We start from the raw sequence: 22695 nt of genomic DNA on the forward strand, positions 1-22695 counted from the left end.
TAGAAACAGGCTCTATATTATTCGTTAGTGTTGGTTTGGTAACGTCAGTTTAGGGTAGAATATCGATCATCCTTGTTTAAAACCTACTGTGAAACCTTTTTTATAAGTAATGATTGACACTAAACTGACGTAACATTCATGCATAATTGAAGACGGATCTTAAACAATGAGAGAAAGTGTTTTAAAATTTGGTCAGTACTTGTGGAAATCGTGAGGAACAATACAGTAAAGAATGAAATATTATGACGATAGAGAGAGAGCGCACAAGCATACGCCTATCGATAGAGATACTTAATTCATTATATTTACTTTTAGAGATTGACAATATTTTTTTCAAATGTTTCAAAAGTGGGGAGAGAGAGAAACTTGGAAGTGAAGAAGAGAGAGAGAGAGAGAGAGAGGAGAGAGAGAGAGAGAGAGAGCACAAGCATAGGCCTATCTGTAGAGATACTTAATTCATTATATTTACTTTGAAAGATTGAGTGATAATATTTTTTCAAATGTGTTTTAAAAGAGAGAGAGAGAGAGAGAGAACAAAATCTGCTTACGTGAAAGCTTTGGCCTATTTATAACTACTTAATTTCATTATTGAGTGGTAATATATATTTTTAAAGTATGTTTTAGAAGTGGAGAGAGAGAGAGAGAGAGAGAGAGAGAGAGAGAGAGAGAGAGAGAGAGAGAGAGAGAGAGAGAAATTATAGTATTGGTGACGGACTTGGGACCGGGAAAGGCAGAAGAAAGAGCGGTGAGTCGGTGCACAGATACCTGGGAAACGGGGTGATATGACTGCCAAGACCGTGCTGCACTATGTTAGATAAAATTTAAATTTGAAGGATCAGAATATTCAAGTCAATTCTCTCAGAAATTCATACCCTAATCTTGATTTCATTCGACAGTTGCCATAACATTCAAAGATTGTAAAAAGACGTGGAAAATTTTAGACACAGGTGCGGTCATTCTTGCTCTCTTGATATAATCTGTACTTTTGAAAATCGGGTTTCATCCACAAATCATTCACGAAAAAAGCTGTGTTAAGTAAAAGTAGTTATTACCACAAATAACTCAATATGTATTGCACAGGCAATTAAAATTTTATATCGTGCAAATAATGCTGATGTGTTGGGAGATCTTTCAGCCTAGCAGGAAATGTCAACGTCAAAGTAATCAGTGTGAAATCCGTTACGTAAGCCAGTATCAAGGACTTGCGCTTTCCCGCTCGAAGTTCTAGGGCTCCTTCACATCATAGAAAACGCTCTTGCGGATGCAACTAGATTTGCTCAACCTACCTTAAGCTTAGCAACATTGGTTGCCATTGACGTCAGCTAACATTAAACGCTTTGGAATACAAACATGAGTTTGAAGAAGCTGAAAATAATTGCATTCACCATTTACAATGATACAATAATATCCCCGTTCATGAAGGAAAACGAGTATATATTGTCGTCGTGATACATAGTACTAAAATCAGAAATTCACATTCTATCTAACAGATCTCTATGAACGAATCCATCTGAGAAATTCCAATTACTTCGGACATATATCGTGTTTTTAAGTATCTGAACGGTTTTGTTTTGCAGTTTTAACTAATATGATATAATTTGCAGTGTATTTTCATATTCTAGATTAAATTTAGCGATATTATGTCTCTTCAGTAAAAACAAATGGGAAATTCGATGAACGAAAGCTAATGAAAACTGTATCTTCAGTTTTCTTGTCGAGCCTGGATTATCCCTTTTAATTTTTACCCTTTTGATAATTAACCATCTGGTATTCCTGATCTTGTTTGTACCTGAGGCCTTCCTCTCCAATTGTACTTTAGTAGCTCCTTGACGATGTCTGATGTACACTCAGATAACCTTTTATTTACCTAAAACTTACGCAGCATAACTATCTAAAGCCCGGGACGCAGTGTTGCCATACGTAAACACCACAGGCGGATGGACAGATGGAAAAAAACAGAGTATAGGCAATGCAGATGATGAAGAAACTCAACAACTACGAAATCAGTTTCTTGAAGCCCTTATAACAGTAACGGTTTGCTAAATCAAGAATCTGGTGATTATCTTTTGCTATCCTCTCCTCCTCCCCCTCCCCCAATCAGATCGTCAGTTTACCAGTAATTAGTATGATTAAACTGCTAAAATCTGAAAAATATTCTGTAGTACACTATTCAAGAGTCTATTATGTTTGCATCATGAATCAGGAAGGTTCACTTTAAATATGTCATTCCTTAATCTAAAGTATTTTCCTAACATATATTATTTTCTTATTTACAAATATTTTGAGTAATTTCAGTTATATTCCTGAGTGTAAGTGATAGAAATCTTTATAGGTTTCATATTGCCAACACCAGCCACCCCACCCACCCCCAAAAAAAAATTATATATATATTACAATTAGTTATATGTGAGAGAAATGGCAGCTGTATGATTTTTTTGCTTTTTCATGTTTTCTGAATTTAAACGATACCCATATATTTTATTTCTGAGAGTAAACGTAATGAGATTTATATATATATAATATATATATATATATATTATATATATATATGTATATATATATATATTATTTATTTATCCCCAATTGTTCTATGAAATTTTCTGTAATGCTTGAAATTAGTTAGTGTATTCTATTATTATTTTTTTCTGTATGTGAATGTCTAAAATTAGTCAAGGAAGAAATCGATGAAAATGAAATGGCTGTCGAGGAAAATCAAAGAATTTTGGCAGCCCCTAAAGGAATTTTCATTTCAGCTAGTGAAAGCACTGGCTGGTTATTTCAGACAAGAAACTATAATATGAGTTCATTGGTCACTTAGGGACAAGATTTTATCAATTAAAACATTTCCCTGATTTTCCCTGGCGCTGTCGAACGTTATTCACGGCATTTCACGCTCTCTGTAACGTCATTACCGTCAAATGGTCGTGTCGCCATGAAAGTGTAGTGTATAGTCGCCACTCGGTCATTGCAGTGTCGTTGTGGTTGCAATAATTTGCGCGAAGACGGCGGTTACGTTATTTTACTCGAGGAAATAACTTTCTCAAGGGTTTCATCACTTTCATTTGGTCTCTACCACCATTAGCTGCTTAACTCAAAAGGTAAGCAAGGATTCTTTCCAGGCAGGGCTACCTAAAGGTTATGCCGTTGCCACCGATAGGCAAGCCATTGTGGATACCCTCAGATGGCCTAGCCTGGAAAAACCGAATTAAATCTTTTAAGTTTCAGGTAAATGTGGACGGGGATATGATGTGGAACCAAATACGTCAGACTTAATATTTTGGAAGGCCTTGTGTATCACTGGAAGACAAGTTAGGGAATCAAAATTGACTGTAACCAAACACCATTCAAATGGAACAAAGCGAAGTACCTAGGCTAGTATATGGTTGGCAAGTTTTAAAATGCAGGTAGTAGCTAGGCTATACTGTTTAGGCTATCGTAAATTATATTTACTTTAAACCATAATCTTATTCTGGAGTTGGAGATATTTTTCTGGCAAATTTCAATAGCAAATTAGCCTAGCCTAGTAGGTTTCAGGTTACTTGACCTCCGTAGGTATACCTAGTACTAGGTATTGAGTAAAATACCGAATGGCCGGCCTCTACCGTAGTGTGACCACCTTCCCGAAAAAGTACTTTAACACGTCCTGTAACCCAGGGTAGACATTAGTCAAGAGCCAGCGTCCGTCAAAGCAACACCTCGAGACCTGTACTTTCCTCTCGAAGTAAGTTTTTTGGTAGATCTAGGGTACTTAACCGCGGCAGCCTAGACTATGGCAGTTGTTGTTTTTCTATGCAGTTTTGCCTACTGAACGAGAATTTTAAGTAATATTTATTTGGACGACTGTAATTAACCCCCCAGGGGCCAGTACTAAACACGGCGAAATACATTGGACAGCCCACAATCCCTAGTGAATGTCATATCCGCGGTTACGTTCCTTGCAGTCCGTGCGGACAGCTTCTGTAGAAATACCAGTTTTTTTTTTTTTTTCCCCCTTCCCAAGTTGCAAATTAAGGGCAAAATGTCCAATTTTGGTTAAGGTGGTCGCCCTATGGTAGTGGTCGGCCATTCGGTATTTTACCTTAGCTATAGACTGTATATAATTATGGGAGATCGAGGCTTTTGGGGTTGCATACCTAAATGAACAAAAAAATGATTTAATATTACAGGGGTGTGTTCTAACTTGCCTTTGGGTGCCAGGGCCGTACCTGGCGTCGGTCTTCAATCCCCCCAAAACCCCCCAGCGACCCCTCCCACTGAATCTAACTATTTTGCCCCCTCACCTAATCTAACATAGGGCACACTAAATTGAGATAGGTAGGGTAGCCTAAATGTCAAGGAGACCACCACACAAAGATATTGTTCATGAATATAATTTCTAGGCTAAGCAATTTAGAAAAGTGGGAGATGATTTGAGATTTTTACAGAGATGAAATTTTCCGTTTTTAATTGGTCCCTTTTATGTTTTATGTTCATCTCTGAGGGACTGGTACAACTGATTATGATGGAAACCCCGTGGGATGCTGTGTTTAGCACCAGCCCCTCACTTCTGCTGCACTATATTACACCATTTTTTAAATTGTTTAGCCTGTAAATTGTTAGAAATGAACAGTATCTTGTGGCTAGCTCCCTGACAATTAGGCCACCAGGTAAATTTTTACTTTAAAACCATAATATAATTTTGGAGTAGAAAATTTGTACAGTAAAATTTCATCAAACTATTTCATCATACAATTTTTGTATGTTTTAATGTTCTTTGAACACTTCTGATATTTTTTTGGTTAGCAAATAGCCAAGTAGTTTGAAAAGTAGTGGACCCCACCTTTAGACTGTATTCTAGAAGTTGAGGAGCCACTGGGTAAGCAGGGTTAGACCTGTTGTGTAGGAGAAAATACAAGAGTAAAATGTAGGAATTGACCTAACTTAACCTAGATGGCCACATCCTTACCTAATAGTCCCTCCAAACCCTCACCTAACTCAGCATAAGACACTAGGTCCCTATTCTAGGCCCACCAGGGAGAGGGTTTTAACCCCTTGGACTCCTACCTAACCTAACATAGGATGTTGGTTCCTAACTTAGACTTTGCATAAGGTCTTTAACCCCTCAAGACTCCCATCTAACCGAAACTAAATCACTAGATCCTTCCCTAGACTTAGCTTGGGGTCGTCATACCCCTGCCCCCCACCCCATTCTAACCGAACTGAGGGCACTGAAAATTAACAGTTAGTTTTGAACTGAAAATAGTACTGATGTCCTCAGATTGGCCAGAGTCTGTTTCATTCTAAGATGTTGGAGGCAGGTGGGTAAAATTTTATTTTGGACACTGCAAAACATTAGGTAAAATATTGTTGCTGAAGGGAAAAGGGAGCAAGAAGTACACAGCTGAACCAAAGGCACCATGACTTCAAACTGAAGGTAGAGTTCTTAAGAAATGCATGATTCTAAAATTTGAACTTAATTTCCAATTTACAACAAAACAACCAATCACATTTCAGCTCTTGTCATGAACCTGAGTTTCAGTGGTAAACTGTTCCTGATAAAAATCCATGTTTACCCACAACAACTTCAACAAGAACTTAAAAAAAAAGTCTAGAGTGGCAGAATAAATTCCAGTAACGGTAAATTTTTGCATAACTTTTTGTATTTTTTATTTATTTATTTATTTTCATTAAGCATGTTAAGAAAGTTTAGGGTAAAAAAATAACTCCGACTTGGAGGATTGGTTATAAGTAAAATTATAGTACATACTGTTTGCAGTTCCACGGTTTACAGAGTAATTGGTCCAATATGATGTCATCTCAAGTTTTATATAAGTAACATACCAAGTAACTACATAACTATAAGTTTCTACTCCATCGGCAGTTCAAAATTCTAAAATTCGCGGTAGCATGCTTTTGTTTTGATGTAGGTACTTAAATCCTCGGAAGAGTAGGTGCAGCAGTGCTGGAAAACCAATTCATTTTTACCAGTCAATGACAACACATTGGTTACTTCCGTCTTTGATCGTTAACTTATTTAGTTGATTATTGGGAGTTTTTGATGAATATGACTCTCACATAAGTATAACACATGCGATGGCCATTGTAGAGGGCATATTTGTTCGTTTGAACTATGTAAAATGTGACAAATGCAAAGACGGGGATCAAGGGAAATGGAGAGTTTTAGAAACTTCAGAAAGAAAGGCAGAGAAAGCGGCTGTTAGAGTCGAGGCTAGGGCATTAGCTAGTCAGGTTTCCACTCTGAAATTGGATGTTGCTATTCAACCTGTACCTTCTACGCGTGTGACTGCTTTCTCCCCTATCACCAGCCCTCCGACTTTACCTCCTCCTCGGTCACCTGGCTCCCTTCCCTAATTCTGTAGCCCAAATTGGGTCTTCAGTGAAGGCCCTTAGGTTAATGGTGTTAGTGTTGGTGCAAGTGCAGTGGAGGGGGTGGCTACTTATCCCACTTATTATCCTGGACAGTGGTCTAAGTCAAACTCACCCTAACATGGGAAGATGAATTTGCCCATGGGTAGTTGCTCTCAGCCGAGCCTGTAATTAGTTCCCAAGACTAGGAGGATCAGCATTGGAATGGTGTCCAAGTGGATATTCATACAGTCATCTAGTGATTCAGATTCAAGTACTGGCAAGGGACACCGCTTCTTGACAGTGTCTAGGCCATAGAAAAGGCATTTTCTGTCTGCTAACAATGCTTCTTCACCACATCTTTAAGGTCTTGCAATTTTTACCTTTACGCATTGAACAATCGGTGCACTAGCAAAGAGACAGGAGATTGTAAGTGCTTTCAGGAGAACTTCTCTGTGGATTGGTTGGGAGTGCTCGTGTCTGTGAATAAGGCCATTAGGGATGGCTCCCAGGAGTTGGCTGCCTTATTCTCCATGCAAGTACTCAAGAAGAGGGTACTGTGGTGCACTTTTACCACAAAAGGAATTATTCCCGCACAAAGGTCTGCCCCTCTGTTTCTGCCTCTGGATTGTTCATCCTTATTCCCAAAGGCAGTGTTGGAATACATCACATCGGACTTACAGAAAAAGTCAACACAGGATCTCTTATTGTAATCTACAAGATGTACATGGAACCGATCTGTTGCCCCCCTTGTCTCCTTCAGTACCATGACTGTCTCGCCTTTGCAGCAGCACCCTTTTCGAGGGAGATGAACCAAGTTTCAGTGTTTTCGCACGAACCTGTAACTGGTTAGTACTACTAAGGAATCATCCTCCAAACTGGCCTCTTGCAAGAGTGTTATCAGTCCTCCATGTCCCAGCAGGGGTCAGGCTTTTCCATTTTTGTGACAGATGGGAAGCAAGAAACGCAGAACCCTGGGTAATGAAAGCCCTCAAGGAGGACTACGCCATCCCATTCAAGGGAAAACCACCCTTTTCGTTCTCTCCCATCAGCTAAAATAGTTTTATATATACTTACCAAGTTATTATAAATCAAAACACACACTCCCTCACCTCATATGGAAAGAAGGGCAAGAACAATTGAGTCCCTTGCTGAAGTTGCTCCTCTCACCCTGAAAGTTGCCACGGTCTAGTTCATCTACACCGACACTAGCTACCACGATTTTAAAAATTTTAAGATGCCGGCGAATGAAACAGGAATGTAAGTAATTATTTGGAAATTATATATAAAACTATTTCATCATAAAAAATGTCATTTTTAAGACACTGTTTTAGCTCCTGCAATAGCAAAATGTAATACATATATAGAGAGCTGCAAAGCCCTTTCTTGTAAAGTGGGCTTGAATTCAAAGGGATTTTTTTCTTTGCTAAAAATAATTCAAAGAGAATGCCCTTCTCTGATTTGTGGTACAGTGGTACCTCGAGATAAGAAATTAATCCGTTCGGAGGCGCCCTTCGTATCATGAGTTTTTCGTATCTTGGACCACATTTTACATGTAAAATGGCTAATCCGTTCCAAGCCCTCCAAAAACACCCCAGTCAATTTCATAATAAAGCTAAATTGACCTATAAACAATGAAATACTACAACAATTTGGACCATTATTTACAGATAATTAGCAGTACGTTATTAACTTAATAACGTACTGCTAATTATCTGTAAATAAAGTTTATTAGTGGACATGGTATACAAGAAATACTGTACGTATGTAGTAAAATGTGGAAGCTTACCTTTCAAGTGAGGCTATCTCCGAAAGTGGTGACAGAGGAGGAGGACAAACAGCAGATACGTACGTACGTACGTACACTTAACTTTACGAAACACATAAAAAAATGTAAGGAAAACATACATAAACTAAAATTTACGAAACACATTAACAAAACTGTAACACTTAACTTTACAAAAACTAAAATTTAAAAAAAATCTTTTTTTGATTTTTAAATTTATTTTTTTTGTACTTTTTTATACTTTATGTAGGTTTTTTTTTTTTTTTTTTTTTTTTTTTAACAAAATTTCAACTTCACCACCACTTTCAACTTTGTTTTTTAGTATCACTTGGTTCTTCCTTTTCACTTACACCTGCTAATACTACTAAAGGCCTCTTTAAAAAATAACTATCCAAGGAAGATTGCTTCTGCCTACTTTTCACAATGTTCCTGAAACGACTCGGGCAAATGTCATCAAACTGCGCAAGCATACGACCTGTGTGAGCCTTTTCGGGGTGTCTTTTTTTTCTACAAATGACTGCACTTTATGAAAAGCGGCTAGAACATCGTAAATTTCTGCCGTTGTCATAGGGTAGTCCTCCTCGCCGCTGCTAGAGAACTCTTCTTGAATAACGTTATGTTGCATGGCCTCCAACTCCTTCAGGTCATCCATCGTAAGCTCCTCTCGGTGCTCCTCGAGATGGTTGTTGATGTCGTCCTCGTCGACGACCAGCCCCATGGACTTGCCGAGTGCAACGATGTCGTTGCAAAACAGTTTCAGGATCGTCAACTGTTTCTGAATCTGCAGCACCAGCTTCGCCCACATCGAATCCCTCGAAGTCTCGGGCGGATACGGCATCAGGCCAGAGTTTCCTCCATGAGGAATTCAAGGTTCGCCTCGAAACCTCCTGCCAAGCTTAATCGATGAGTCGGATGCATATGACGATGTCAAAATGCTCCTTCCAAAATTCATGCAAGGTGAGGTTTGTGGTATCGTGATGTCGAAACATCTCTTGAAAAGATGTTTCATATACAGGGTCTTAAAGTTCGATATCACTTGCTGGTCCATGGGCTGGAGGAGAGGGGTGGTGTTAGGCGGAAGATAAAGAACCTTGATGAAGGAATACTCCGCTAGGATATCTTCCTCGAGGCCAGGAGGGTGGGGAGGGGCATTGTCCAACACCAGCAGACATTTCAGAGGGAGGCGCTTCTCTTCCAAGAATTTTTTCACTGTCGGGCCGAAACATAGATTTACCCACTCGGTGAACAAAAGCCTCGTTACCCAGGCTTTCGCATTAGCCCTCCACATCACTAGAAGCTTCTTCTTAAGCACTTTGTGGGCCTTGAAGGCTCGAGGAGTCTCGGAATGATAGACCAGTAGGGGCTTCACCTTGCAATCCCCACTGGCGTTTGAACAAAGTGCAAGCGTAAGCCTGTCTTTCATAGGCTTATGTCGGGTAGCTTCTTCTCTTCCTCCGTGATGTACGTCCGACGAGGCATTTTTTTCCAAAAAAGGCCAGTCTCATCACAGTTGAAGACTTGCTGAGAACTGTAGCCTTCCTTGGTCATCATCTCGTCGAACGTCTTTTTAAAGGCTTCGGCCGCTTTCGTGTCCGAGCTGGCAGCCTCCCCATGCCGCACCACCGAATGGATGCCTGTCCGTTTACGGAATTTCTCGAACCACCCATGCGAAGCCTTGAACTCTGGGGTTGGCGTTGATGTCCCTTCTCCTCCGTCGTCTTTGGCCTGGGCAATCAAATCGCCGAAAATAGCGCTGGCCTTGTGGGAGATTGCCGTCTCCGTTATCGTATCGCCAGCAATTTCTTTGTCTTTTATCCAGACAAGAAGCAGCCGTTCCATCTCGTCGTGCACGTGGGTCCTCTTGCTGGGACAAAATAGTGACGCCCTTGGAAGGTGTAGCTGCTTTGATGACATCCTTCTGCTTAAGGATGGTGCCTATTGTCGACGGATTTCAGCCGTATTCCTTGGCGATCACACTCAATCGCATACCAGCTTCATACTTCTTGATAATCTCCATCTTTGTCTCCAAAGAGAGCATTTTCTTCTTTCCATGAATTTCATCTTTCTTGGGACCCATGACTACGTATATACTGTACGTAATTTACGTATAAGAGTAAAGTTATCACACAACACGATAAAGTACGTATACTGCAACGAAATCACTAACGAATTTACGTTAATAAACTAAATCGTTAGAATGAATGAATACCGCGTGCGTACGATAACGATGCTGGTACCGAGTGGCCGAGGCACGCTGCTATGTAGTAGATGCATGATGGGAAGGATGCTGACCAATAGGAGAGAAGGATCTCATGGCGTTGACTAGCATCAGGAACCAATGGGAGAGCAGGAGGATGGTGGCGAGTCTACTCAGTTGGCGGCGCGCGAGTTTCAAAATTGTTATCGGTGGTCCGGGCGAATCTTGGACTTTCCAGCAACAACCTTTCGTATCTTGAAAAATTTTTGTATGTAGAACTGAAAAATTTTCGTATGTAGAACCGTAAAATTTTTCGTGTTGGCTTTCGTATCTCAAGTTTTTCGTAAGTTGAGCCTTTCGTATCTCGAGGTACCACTGTATTTAATTCAAGTGCTTTAGCAGGCAATGAAGAGGAAGCTCTGCTTTGTCCAGTTATGATTTATTTTGATATTTGAACTTTTAAAGGGAAGAGTTAAGAATTTATTCTGTAGTGTGGGAGTCTAAATTCTCTTATGTTTAAGAATGCTATTTCCATTTGTTCCGATACGGTGTACAAACCTTCGGTCCTTTACGATAGGAAGGTACTTCGCGGCAGCTGAATCGGTCGTAAGCTTTTCGAACAAGGGGTTCGGTAGTTAGCTACTTGTCCGGCAGTTAGCGGTACGCTCGACTGCGAGGCGAGGAGCCACTTTGCTTTCGGCTGCACTCTTGGATGGACGTGCTGCTCTACGTCTCTCTGCCCGCTTCTGTCGTATGCTTGGTTTTCTTTACTGCATAAAGACTTTCTCACTTTTTCTTTTACTTGTGTGTGTTGCAAGTACAAAAGTAAGTGTGTTTCTGTTTTGGTTTTTATTTTTATTATGGAAATTATGCAACAAGAGCTGGAGAAACCCCCTCGCCCCCCATCAACCATAGACTATCCCCGGGTATTGGGGGGAGGAAGAAGCCTTGGAAGCCGACTAAGGAGTTGTCAGAGGACTCCCTGGCTACGCCCTTGGTCACCGATTTGTCTTTCTCCTTTCTCCCTCCAGCTCGGCTCCCTTGTATGGCTCCTGCTCCTTCGGGGGAGGTTTCTCCCTCCCTCTCCTTGCTCGATCATTTGAGCGTAGAGGAGGGGGCGAGATACCCCGACATCCAGTTGTACTCGGGGTCCTCCGTTCGCTCGGGCTGGGAACTATCCCTCCCCGGGCGAGGGGGGACCCCCCACTAATCTACCCGACTTTTTCTGCTGCCAGAGGTTTCCTTGCCTGTTGCTACGCCGCCTCCTGGTTTTCCCACTCCTGATACAGCCCCGGACTTCCGGTGTCCCAAGAGCTCACCGCTTGACTTACCTCCTGTGCAGAGGATGCTGCTGGTTCCTGCCCCGCCTCCTGTTTCTGATTTCGTTGCCGCTCCAGCCTTGGTACCAGTTCCTGCCGCTGTTGTTCCTGCCTGTGGTGTTGCAGCTCCCACCCCAGGTCCTTCCGGACAGGTGCAGTCGGGCCCTGTTGCTTCAGCAACTGCCCCGGCTCCATCCTGGATGGAAGACCTGGCGGTGGTGCTGAGGAAGCTGACGAAGAGGAAGAGGAGGAAGGTGTCGTCTTCGTCTTCATCGTCTTCTTCGTCGTCGGCGCCTGCCGCCGCTTCCCCTTCAATTTCTAAGGCCCCCAAGCCGAAGAAGAAGAAGGCTGCCTCCTCCCCCCCTAAGAAGTCTCGTGCCAAGACTTCTAAGGGCCCGTCCCGCTCCAGTGGGACGGTTGGGACTTCCGTCGGTCCTCCTGTTCCTTTGGGAACGGGGCCCGTTTCTCGTTCCACAAGGAAGAAGAAGACGGGGACCGGAAGAGTGTCGGCTAGCACCGGCACTTCCTCACCTGGTGCCAGAGGTTCTGCCTCGGCGCCAGGTACCGTCTTGGCCTCTCGTTTGCGAGAGTCACCGAGTGTTCGCTCACCTGTGGGTGACCGGACAGCCAAGACCCAGGCATCCGAGTTCTTTCGGCGCCAGGATCCAGGCACGGGACGGAAGACTGGAAGAAGTTGCTTGGGGGACACTCACCAGACTAGCGATCGCTCTCGCGGCGACGCGCTGGTACCCAGGGTTGACGCAACGATCCCAGACCGCTCATGGGCTGAGGCTAGGAAGCGGTCCCCTTGGTCGCCTGAACCAGCCTCTGCTGGTCCAGGCGGCGTGATGCACCGTGAGGATAGGCCTCTCTATCACCGCGACAGTGGACTCTGCAGGTCCCCTGACCGCCGCTCCTTCCGGGACCGGGCGGAGAGGGGAACCAGCAGCAGCTCTTCTGACGCTCGGGACTGTCGCCACTGTCCTCTGTCCAGCCGCTCTCCCTGGGAGAGCCGTTTGACCAGGCCTGCAGACCGCGGGTTGACGATCGCCTGCAGCCCCCTCAGCACACTGGCTCTGCCGGTGGGCGCAGGGGGAGCATCAGTCTGCCTCTCTGATCCCTTCAACTTCCTTGGGCTTTAGCGGGAAGAGCGAGGTGATCAGAGCGATCATGAAGGGCGCGCCCCTCGCGATCCCGCCATGACACCCTACGAACCTAGCACAGTCCTCGGACCAACCAGATCGTACGCGCAAGTGGTAGGAAGAGACCAGGAGGGGTCTGTCGTGGTTCCTCCTGTGGAAGGAGGAGGTTCTCGGGAGGCATTCTCATTGGAAGGGCTTGACGGTCAGTCTCCTCAGGATGCAGTCACTCCCGAGATCCAGAGGTCGTTCGCGGAGGTAATCACGCTGATCCGTCAGCACAACAACCTTGGAGAAGGATCGCCGCTCCCACCTACCAAACCCACATCGGGCTTGGAGGCGTTCTTGGGACCTAAGAAGGAACCCAGGATGGCGATGGGTCTGCCGCGATCAGCTTTGGCTGACAGCGAGCTGGGCCAGGTGGACGCTCTCATCTCCGGACAGGAGGGTTCGCTTTGGTCCAGTAGGTCTGCTAAGCTCCTTCCTCCACCTCTACCACGACAGGTGCTTTTACGTGCCTTCGGAGGACCCTCTGCCGCCCAAACAGGTTAACCCGGAGCTAGCCAGGGTAACTCCGGGGGTGTCTCTGCTGCAGCTCCTGTCGGAGAACCTCTGGTTCTCGCAGTAGGAGGCACTTGCCTTGAAGTCTACCGCAATGGCAGCCTTCCAAGCAGTCTCATGGTTCGACCTGTGGTCCCTCACAGTGTCGAAAACCGCGGCCTCCTTGGGAACATCACTCCTGAAGGGGAACTGGCTTTCGTGAGACTGTACCAGTCGGGGGGTAGGGCTATCGCCTACCTGGCCCACCAGACGGCCAACCTGTGGGCCAACCTGGTTCTCCGGCGTAGAGACGCTGTTCTCACCTGAGTGACCAGGGCGGCCGGGCGTGAGGCGGCTCTGGGTCTTCGCAACGGACCGGTGCGGAGCTCCTCCTCTCTCTCTTCCCAGGAGAGATGGTGGACGCTGCAGTGGAAAGATGGCGCACTGATGACAGTGACCGTTTAGTAAACAAGGCAGTCTCGAAGGCGTCTGGGCAGCCTCGAGTTACTGCGGCCAAACCTAAGAGTTTGGTTAGCGCTTCCTCTGCGGCCAAGACGATTGCATCGTCGAAGCCCAAAGGAAAGGCTCTGCCTTCAACTTCTTCTAGGGGTGACCGTCACCAGCCCTCCTCCCAGCCCTCCTTCTCACGAGGGGGGGCGGGTAAGAAGAAGTCAAAGAGAGGTGGGAAACGCTATGGACGGCGTTCCCCCTCACCTGCTGCCGGAAGTGGGGGCTGCCTGGCGAGCCATTGGGCAACATGGCAGCGCTATGGTGCGGAGACCTGGATAGTAAACGTCCTTCGGGAGGGATATTTACTACCCTTCAAGTCTCAGCCACCCCTTGCCTCCAACCCGGTCCATCTCCAAACCTACGTTCCTGGCTCGACCAAGGACGTGATGCTTCGGCAGGAAGTAGAAGCCATGCTGAGCAAAGGAGCTGTGGAGATCGTTCAGGATCAGTCGCCGGGCCTCTACAGCCGCCTCTTTCTTGTGGAGAAGTCTTCGGGGGGTTGGCGCCCGGTGATAGATCTCTCTCCCTTGAGCTGATTCGTTCGCCAGACTCGGTTCACGATGGAAACAGCATGTTCGGTGCTCGATTCCATCAGGGAGAAGACTTCATGCTTTCTGTGGATTTGAAGGACGCGTATTTCCAGATACCCGTCCATCAATCCTCCAGGAAGTACCTCCGCTTCATCCTCGACGGGACGGTGTACCAGTTCAGGGCACTTTGTTTCGGTCTCTCAACCGCCCCACAGGTAGGTGTTCATGCAAGTGTTCATGCGAGTGTTCACGCTGGTGTCGGCTTAGGCCCACTCGGTAGGGATATGTCTCTTGGGGTATCTCGACGATTGCTTAGTCCTGGCGAGCTCCCGCTCGCAGTTGCTGCAGGACAGAGATCGATTCCTCGAATTCTGCCGTGATCTGGGAATCGTTGTGAATCACGAGAAGTCGGAGCTCGAACCCAAGCAGAGGATGAAGTACCTGGGCATGCTGATCGACACGGCAGCAGGGCGAGTCTTCCCCGCAGATTCGCGGATCAGCAGGTTCAGGGAGGCAGTGAGAAAGTTCCTGTCTCGACAGGAGCAACCGGCTCAGCAGTGGCAAGTCGTGATCGGCCACCTGTCGTCTCTCGAGAAGCTAGTCCCTCACGGGCGTCTTCACCTGCGGTCTCTTCAGTGGAGACTAAAGTAGTGTTGGTCACAGGCAAGGGATCCTCCCTTCTTCCCCGTGTCCTTCACGGAGGAGGTGAGGCAGGACCTAGTCTGGTGGCTGGACGACAGGAACCTTGTAAGAGGAGTACCTCTTCGCACACACACACACACACACACACACACACACACAACCCCCTCCCAGAGATGCTTCTCTTCTCGGACGCATCGACCGAGGGATGGGGCGCACACCTGGAGGAGTTGCTGACTGCAGGTGTGTGGGACCATCGCGACAAGCACCTTCACATCAACGTCCTGGCGCTCAAGGCAGCGTTCCTCGCTCTCCAAGAGTTCCGGGACCGTCTGGTGGGACACTCGGTGGTGTTGATGTGCGACAACACCACAGTAGTGGCGTACGTCAACAAGCAGGGGGCCTAGTGTCCCTCCTGCTGCTCCAGTTGATGCTGCAGGTGCACGAGTGGGCCACGGCACACTCAATAGAGTTGTCGGCTCGCTAAATTCCAGGCAATAGGAATGTGGTAGCCGACAAGCTCAGTCGTCGGGATCAGGTGATAGGAACCGAGTGGTCCCTTCATCCAGACGTGGCGGAAAGGCTCTTCAACCTGGGGGGGCGCCCAGTCATGGATCTGTTCACCACCTGGCACAACAGAAAACTCCAGGTTTTCTACTCGATCGTGCCGGACCCATGGGCAGCCACAGAGGACGCCCTTCTGCATCCGTGGGACAACCTCTTCGTCTACGCCTTTCCCCCATTCTGTCTGATTCGCAAAGTGATCAGCAGGGCGCTGATCACTGCGAACCTTCGGATGATCCTGGTAGCGCCCAAACGACCTCAAGCCATTTGGTATCCGGACCTGCTGGCTCTGCTTGCCGGAGCGCCGAGGGAGATTCCCCCCTGTCACAACATTTTGTGCCAGCCACACGTAGAACGGTACCACCAATCCGTCAAGTCCCTATGTCTTTACGGCTGGCTTCTATCCACCATCTCTTGCGAGCGAGAGGCTATTCTTTCAGCGCAGCGACAGATGGCCGGATACCTTAGACAGTCCTCTGTGGCTGTCTTCTGTGGTTGGTGTCGTGGACGGGGTCTCTCTCCTCTCAGAGCCTCTTTTCAGCAGGTAGAGGATTTCCTCGTCTTTCTTCGCCAAGAGAAGCTCCTCTCTGTCTACGCAATTAAGGGCTACAGAGCCGCCCTGGCCTTAGTCCTTAAACTGCGAGGTGTGGATATCTCTTCTTCTTTCGAGATCTCCCTCCTGATGAAGAGCTTCGAGAGGTCTTGCCCGCCCAGGGAACTCAGGCCCCCGGGGTGGGATGTGACTCTCGTCCTTAGGAGTTTGACTCGCAGACCCTTCGAGCCACTCTGAGAGTCGTCAGACAGGGATCTGACCCTCAAGACCCTCTTCTTGCTGGCCCTGGCATCAGTGAAGAGAATAGGCGAACTTCATGGTCTTTCCTTCAATGTTAAGCATTCCAGGGGATGGGGATCCGTGACGCTCGATTTCGTCCCGAACTTTGTAGGGAAGACTCAGAATCCTTCGGTCCCTGACGACCGGTTCGAGCCCTTCACGATCCCCTCCCTGAAGGATTTCACCGATATTGATGCGGATGAGATGCTGCTTTGTCCTGTGAGGGCGCTACGGTGCTATCTGAAGAGAACTCTGCACCTCAGGCCTGAGGTTCGACTCCTCTTCGTTAGCAACGGTGTTACCAAGAAAGAGGTTTCCAAGAACACTTTCTTTCTGGCTGCGTGAGGTGATCAGGAGGGCTTACGAGACAGCTGACAGTGACGACACCCGTACCTTCATCCAAGAGCCCATGAAGTCAGAGGTATTGGTCCAACCCTTGCGTTCCGCAAGAACTTCTCCCTGGCGCAGGTTCTGAAGGCAGGGGTTTGGGCCAACCAGACCACCCTCACTTCTTTTTACCTTCGGGATATCACCCACAGGTCCTTGGACACCTTTTCCTTGAGCCCCCTGGTGGCTGCTCAATAAGTTGTGTAGTCTACCCAGCACCCGAGCGGACAGAACAGCATCGCATCCTTGTGTGACTCTTATGTATGGACGAGTGAAAGTGTGACTGGCTTCTCTTCCTCCTTCATTCTTCCCTCTACCTGTGGGCAGAGGGCCACAGTCGTCACTACGCTGAACAGAAGGCTGATGCAGGTAAGCTACACAACCGAGCCCCATTCCCTCCCTTTCAGTAGGGATAGAAGTGTTTATCCACCACTCCCCAACAAGGGGGGGAAGTGGAAGCCAACAAGAGACAAACCCATAACTTTACTTTGGCTCTTGAAGTAGGAACTAGTTCTTGCATTTGCTAATTATAAGAGGAACTCTTGCCTCCCTCTTATAATTTGGTCGAGAAGTCTGACCTCTGATCCTGCGGTGCACACCCCGTTCAGCTGGGCAGAGGCTAGGATCCCTCCCTCTGCTCTTACGACCAGGGAGGGAATCCAAGGTAGGACGAACACCAGTCTGTTTATAAGACTCAGATTCCACCCACCAATAAGTGAGTCTTCCCATTGTAAAGGACCGAGGGTTTGTATACCGTATCGGAACAAATAACAATTTGTTCATGCAACTTACCTGACAGATATATATATAGCTGTATTTTCTGAAGTCCGACAGAATTTCAAAATTCGCGGCACACGCACTGGGCGGCCAGGTGGTAGCACCCATTCCCGCCGCTGGGAGGCGGATATCAGGAACCATTCCCATTTTCTATTCATATTTTTTCTGTCGCCGGTCAGTAAACACCTGTTTACAAACCTCCGCCTAGGATTTTTTGGATTGACTCGTTATTAAGTATCTGGATTGACTTTTGGTTATTGATTCTGGATTGTTGGATTGGCATACGCAATAGTGGACTGTTTTTTTATTTTGGATTGGCTTTTCTATAAACGTGATGTCTGGATCAAGTTCAGTGAGTTTCAGAGTATGTGTGAAGAGTGATTGTAAAGTGAGGCTACCGAAATCATCGGTAGATCCCCACACAGTATGTATGGGGTGTAGGGGGCATGTATGTTTATTGGATGATCGGTGCAATGAATGCGAGGGTTTGACCGATGATGGATGGAAGGTGTATGATTCTTATCGGCATAAATTGGAACGCTATAGGATCAGGAGGTCTTCCTCCAAGAGCGGTTCTTCTAAAGGTAAGGGAAGTAATATTTCACCTGTATTAACACCTTTAGAATTTGTTGCACCTAAACCTGTGATGTTGCCTTCGGGCCCTGATTCTGTGTCTGGAGAAGGTAATGCCCTTTCTCTGATTTTAGAGTCTTTACGTACTCTAGAATCTAAAGTGTTAGCCTTGGAAACCGGCTCAGTTAAAGTGTGTGATCGTGCCCCTAGTGTTGTGGAGGGGGCGTCAGATCGGCCCCATAATGCCTCTAGGCCTAGACCTCTATCGGACTCCCAGGACACAGGGAGTGGGTATGTCGAAAGCCGCAAGAGGGTTACGGGGGCTCCCCACCGATCTGGCGTCCCTTCGGCAGGACCTGTTGCAAAGTCCCAGGCTGTCAAGGAGCGCGCACGGGCGCGCATCCTTAAGGACTGCTTTTCGTCCTCCGAAGCGTCCTCCCCGCGCAAGGGGTGGAGCGCTCGGAGAGACACTCGTCCGCTGAAAAGGACGTTTCGTGCTGAGGACGCTTCACGTCCGGCATCGCCGATTTCTTCGGAGGAAGCCTATGACGCTTTTCCACCTCGGAAGAGAGGTAAAATCTCTTCCGACGAGGCCTCTGGGTTGCACGCACAGGCGCGTATCCCTGAGGTCTCTGGGTTGCACGCACAGGCGCGTATCCCTGAGGTCTCTGGGTTGCACGCACAGGCGCGTACCCCTGAGAAGCAGGTAGCTGTACCTGTGAGAAGGAAGGAGGCGTCCCCTCGCCCCTCGGCTTCTCGCAGGTTCAGCCCTTCGCCTCCTTGGGTTTCTTCACCTACGAAGAACATCCTTGTGTCCCTTCAGGACCAGTTGTCGGCTTTGATGGCTCAGAAGACACGCCCAATAGTCGAGCCGAAACGTAGGAAGGACGTCAGGCTGCCTGTCAAAAGGACGAAGCAGCCCCCTTCTCCTTCTCATCGTTCGTCTCTTTCTCCTCCTGCGTCCCCGTCGGTGCTCCTCCGATCTCGTTCTTCTATTAGGAAGTCACGTGGACAGGACGCTTTGCTTCCCTCTCGACGTCGTGCGCAGACCACTCGTCAAGACGCTTCGAAGGACGTTCTTCAGGACGCTCGGCAGGACGCTTTTCAGGACGCCTGGGAGGACGCTTCAGAAGACGAGGACGCTCGTCAGGACGCTTTTGTGTATGCTTTTCCGCAAGAAAGGGCTTTCGAGAGCGCACAGAAGGACGCTTTGAAAGCTAAGTCTGGACGCTTTAGCGGCAAGCGTAAAGACGCTTCTTTAGAGCGAGTTAGAGCAAAACAAGTCGCCTCTCATGACGCTCAGCGCGGTCAAGACGCTCTGCTTCCTTCATGCATTAAGGATCGACAGAAGGTCGGTCGCGTTGAAGAAACTTCTGCACCCAAACGGAGATCTTTGTAGAAAGTTAGTCCCGTTGGGCGCACGCCCTCTCCGGAGGAGCAGTCTCCGATTCCTCTTAGGGAAGAAGGAGAGCTTAGTAGTCCGGCGGACTCAGTTGAGGAGGAGCAGCCTTCAGTTTCGTCCGTTTCGGATTATAAAGTGCTGGTGCGGCTGTTACGCTCGTCTTTTGGAGACAAGTTCCAGCCTGCAGCTCCCAGGTCTCCACCCTCTCAATTTTCTTCATCGAAGTCTTGTAAGATCCCGGAGTTCGTGGAAATGAAGACTTCTCTATCCACCAAGAGGGCTTTTGAAATTGCAAGACTGGATGGAGCGAAGGAAGGATCAGGGCAAGTCGACTTTTGCCCTTCCTCCCTCAAGACTCAGTGGAAAAGGAGGCATTTGGTATGAGACCAAAGGTGAAGTAGGTGTGAAGATCCCTTCGTCATCCCAAGGGGGTTTTGCTAGTTTGGTCGACGCCCAGAAGAGGTCCCTTTTGTCGACAGCTAAGATTTCTTGGACGCCTACGGAGATAGACCATCACATGAAAGGACTTTTAAGGACTCTCGAAGTCTTCAACTTCTTAGACTGGTGCTTGGGAGTCCTAGATCTTCAATCTAGGAGTCCGGACTCGTTAAGTTTGGGGGAGCTGTCCAGTGTGTTAACTTGCATGGACAAGGCCGTCAGGGATGGTTCGGAAGAGTTAGTGTCTCACTTTGGTATTGCTTTTCTTAAGAAGAGAGCGCTGTTCTGCAATTTTACTGCAAGATCAGTTACTACGGCTCAGAAAGCGGATCTCCTCTTTGCGCCTCTTTCGAACCATCTCTTCCCCCAGACTATGGTGAAGGACCTGGCAGGTAGCTTACAGGAGAAGGCTACTCAGGACCTCTTGGCCCAGTCTTCGAGACGTCCCGCAGTTCCTGCGACATCTTCTTTTGGACGTCCTCCAAAGAAGGTTAAACCCTTTCGTGGGGCTCCTCCCTCGAGAGCTGCTCCTCGAGGGAGAGGGCTTTCAAGAGGAAGAGCTTCTTTCAAGCCGAAAGCAAGCAAGTGAAAATCAAGTCCTTCAGACACCAGTCGGAGCCAGACTGAAGTTCTTTGCGGGAGTATGGAGAGAGAGGGATACGGACCCTTGGTCCCTCAAAATCGTGGAGCAGGGGTACAAGATCCCATTTTTAGATCCTCCTCCTCTATCCACAACTCCCAGAGATCTTTCTCCTTCATATCAAGGGGAGAAACGACAAATTCTTTTCGATCTTTTAGATCAAATGATCAAGAAAAGAGCGGTGGAGCAGGTCTTAGACCTGGGGTCACCAGGATTTTACAACAGACTTTTCCTGGTACCGAAGCAGTCGGGTTTCGTCGTTGGCGTTCCAGTCCTAGACGTGAGCAGGCTGAATTTTTTCATAGAAAAGATAAAGTTCAAAATGGAAACGCCTCAGTCTGTTCTGGGAGCCTTGAGACCGGGCGACTGGATGGTGTCCTTAGACCTGCAGGACGCATACTTTCACGTTCCATTCCACCCTCTTTCAAGGAAGTATCTGAGGTTCGTTTTGAAAGACAAAGTCTGGCAATTCAGAGCCCTTTGCTTTGGATTAAGCACGGCTCCGATGGTATTTACCATGATCATGAAAAATGTAGCGAGATGGTTACATTCTGCAGGTATAAGAGTATCTCTTTATCTCGACGATTGGCTAGTCAGAGCGTCGTCAGAAGAGAGGTGTCTGAAGGACCTTCAGTTTCACGTTAGCCTTGGTGAGGGTCCCTGGGACTTCTGGTCAACCTCGAAAAGTCACATCTGACCCCAACACAGTCCATCGTGTATCTGGGGATTCAGATGGATTCAGTGGCTTTTCGGGCGTTTCCGTCCCAGGAACGACAGCTGCAAGGCTTAGAGAAAGTTTCGGCCTTCCTGGGGAAAGGAACTTGCTCGGCGAGGGAATGGATGAGTCTGCTGGGCACCATTTCCTCGCTGGAAAAGTTTGTTTCCCTGGGGAGACTACACCTCAGGCCTCTCCAGTTTTTCCTGGCAGAAGAATGGAGAGTCAAAGAGGATCTGGATGCGACCTTGAAGATCACTGAATCGGTGAAAAGCCATCTAAGATGGTGGCTCGATCCTCGGAAGTTTCAAGAGGGTTTATCTCTAAAGCTTCTGAGCCCCGACCTAGTGTTGTTTTCCGACGCCTCCGTGTCGGGTTGGGGAGCAACACTGGGAGGGGAAGAAGTGTCAGGCACCTGGAGGGGGGAACAGGTGTCCTGGCACATCAATGTGAAGGAACTAGCGGCGGTTTTCCTGGCGCTACAGTTCTTCGAGGAAAAGGTTGCAGACAAAGTTGTTCAAGTCAACTTGGACAACACCACGGCCCTTGCGTACCTAAAGAATCAGGGAGGAACACACTCCCGGCCTCTATTTCACCTAGCGAAGGAGATTCTGCTGTGGGCAAGTGCAAGGCGAGTCAAGATCCTGACGAGATTCATCGCAGGAGTCCAGAACGTCAGAGCAGACCTTCTCAGCCGACAGGACCAAATCCTGGGGACGTCCTCTGGTCGACCTATTTGCGACGTCGAGGACAAAGAGGTTGCCTCTTTATTGCTCCCCTGTGTTAGATCCAGGAGCGATTGCTATAGACGCACTGCTCTGGGATTGGAAGAACTTAGACCTATATGCCTTCCCGCCATTCAAGATCATGGGGGAAGTCATGAGGAAGTTCGCGGCGTCGGAGGGGACGAGGTTGACCCTGATCGCCCCGATGTGGCCCGCAAGAGAATGGTTCACGGAGGTAATGTCCTCCCTTGTAGATTTCCCAAGGACGTTGCCCTGGAGGAGAGATCTACTCAAACAGCCCCACTTCGAAAGATATCACCAAAACCTCTCCGCTCTGGGTCTGACTGCGTTCAGACTATCGAAAAGTTGGCCAGAGCGAGAGGTTTTTCTAAATCAGCTGCAAAAGCGATTGCCAACGCAAGGAGGGCTTCATCGAGAGCTGTTTACCAGTCGAAGTGGGCTTCCTTCAGGGCATGGTGTAGAAAGGAGGGAATTTCCTCTTCCACTACCTCTGTGAGCCAAATAGCCGATTTCCTGCTTTTCTTAAGGAATGTGCAGAAGTTGGCAGTCCCTACCATTAAGGGATATAAAAGTATGCTGTCAGCGGTTTTTCGGCACAGAGGCCTGGAACTTACTG

General features: G+C 47.4%; 1 protein-coding gene across 1 annotated transcript in view; it reads left to right on the forward strand.

Moving 5' to 3' along the window:
* Window positions 1-2941: 2941 nt before the first annotated feature.
* Window positions 2942-22695, forward strand: part of LOC135215652 (annexin A4-like) — a 250951-nt gene continuing 231197 nt past the window's right edge. Inside the window, exon 1 of the mRNA XM_064250626.1 lies at window positions 2942-3098. The gene's annotated coding sequence lies outside the window, so the exon portion shown is untranslated. The remainder of the gene's footprint in view (window positions 3099-22695) is intronic.

This window comes from Macrobrachium nipponense, chromosome 19 (genome assembly GCF_015104395.2).
Source record: "Macrobrachium nipponense isolate FS-2020 chromosome 19, ASM1510439v2, whole genome shotgun sequence".
NCBI classification, from domain to species: domain Eukaryota; kingdom Metazoa; phylum Arthropoda; class Malacostraca; order Decapoda; family Palaemonidae; genus Macrobrachium; species Macrobrachium nipponense.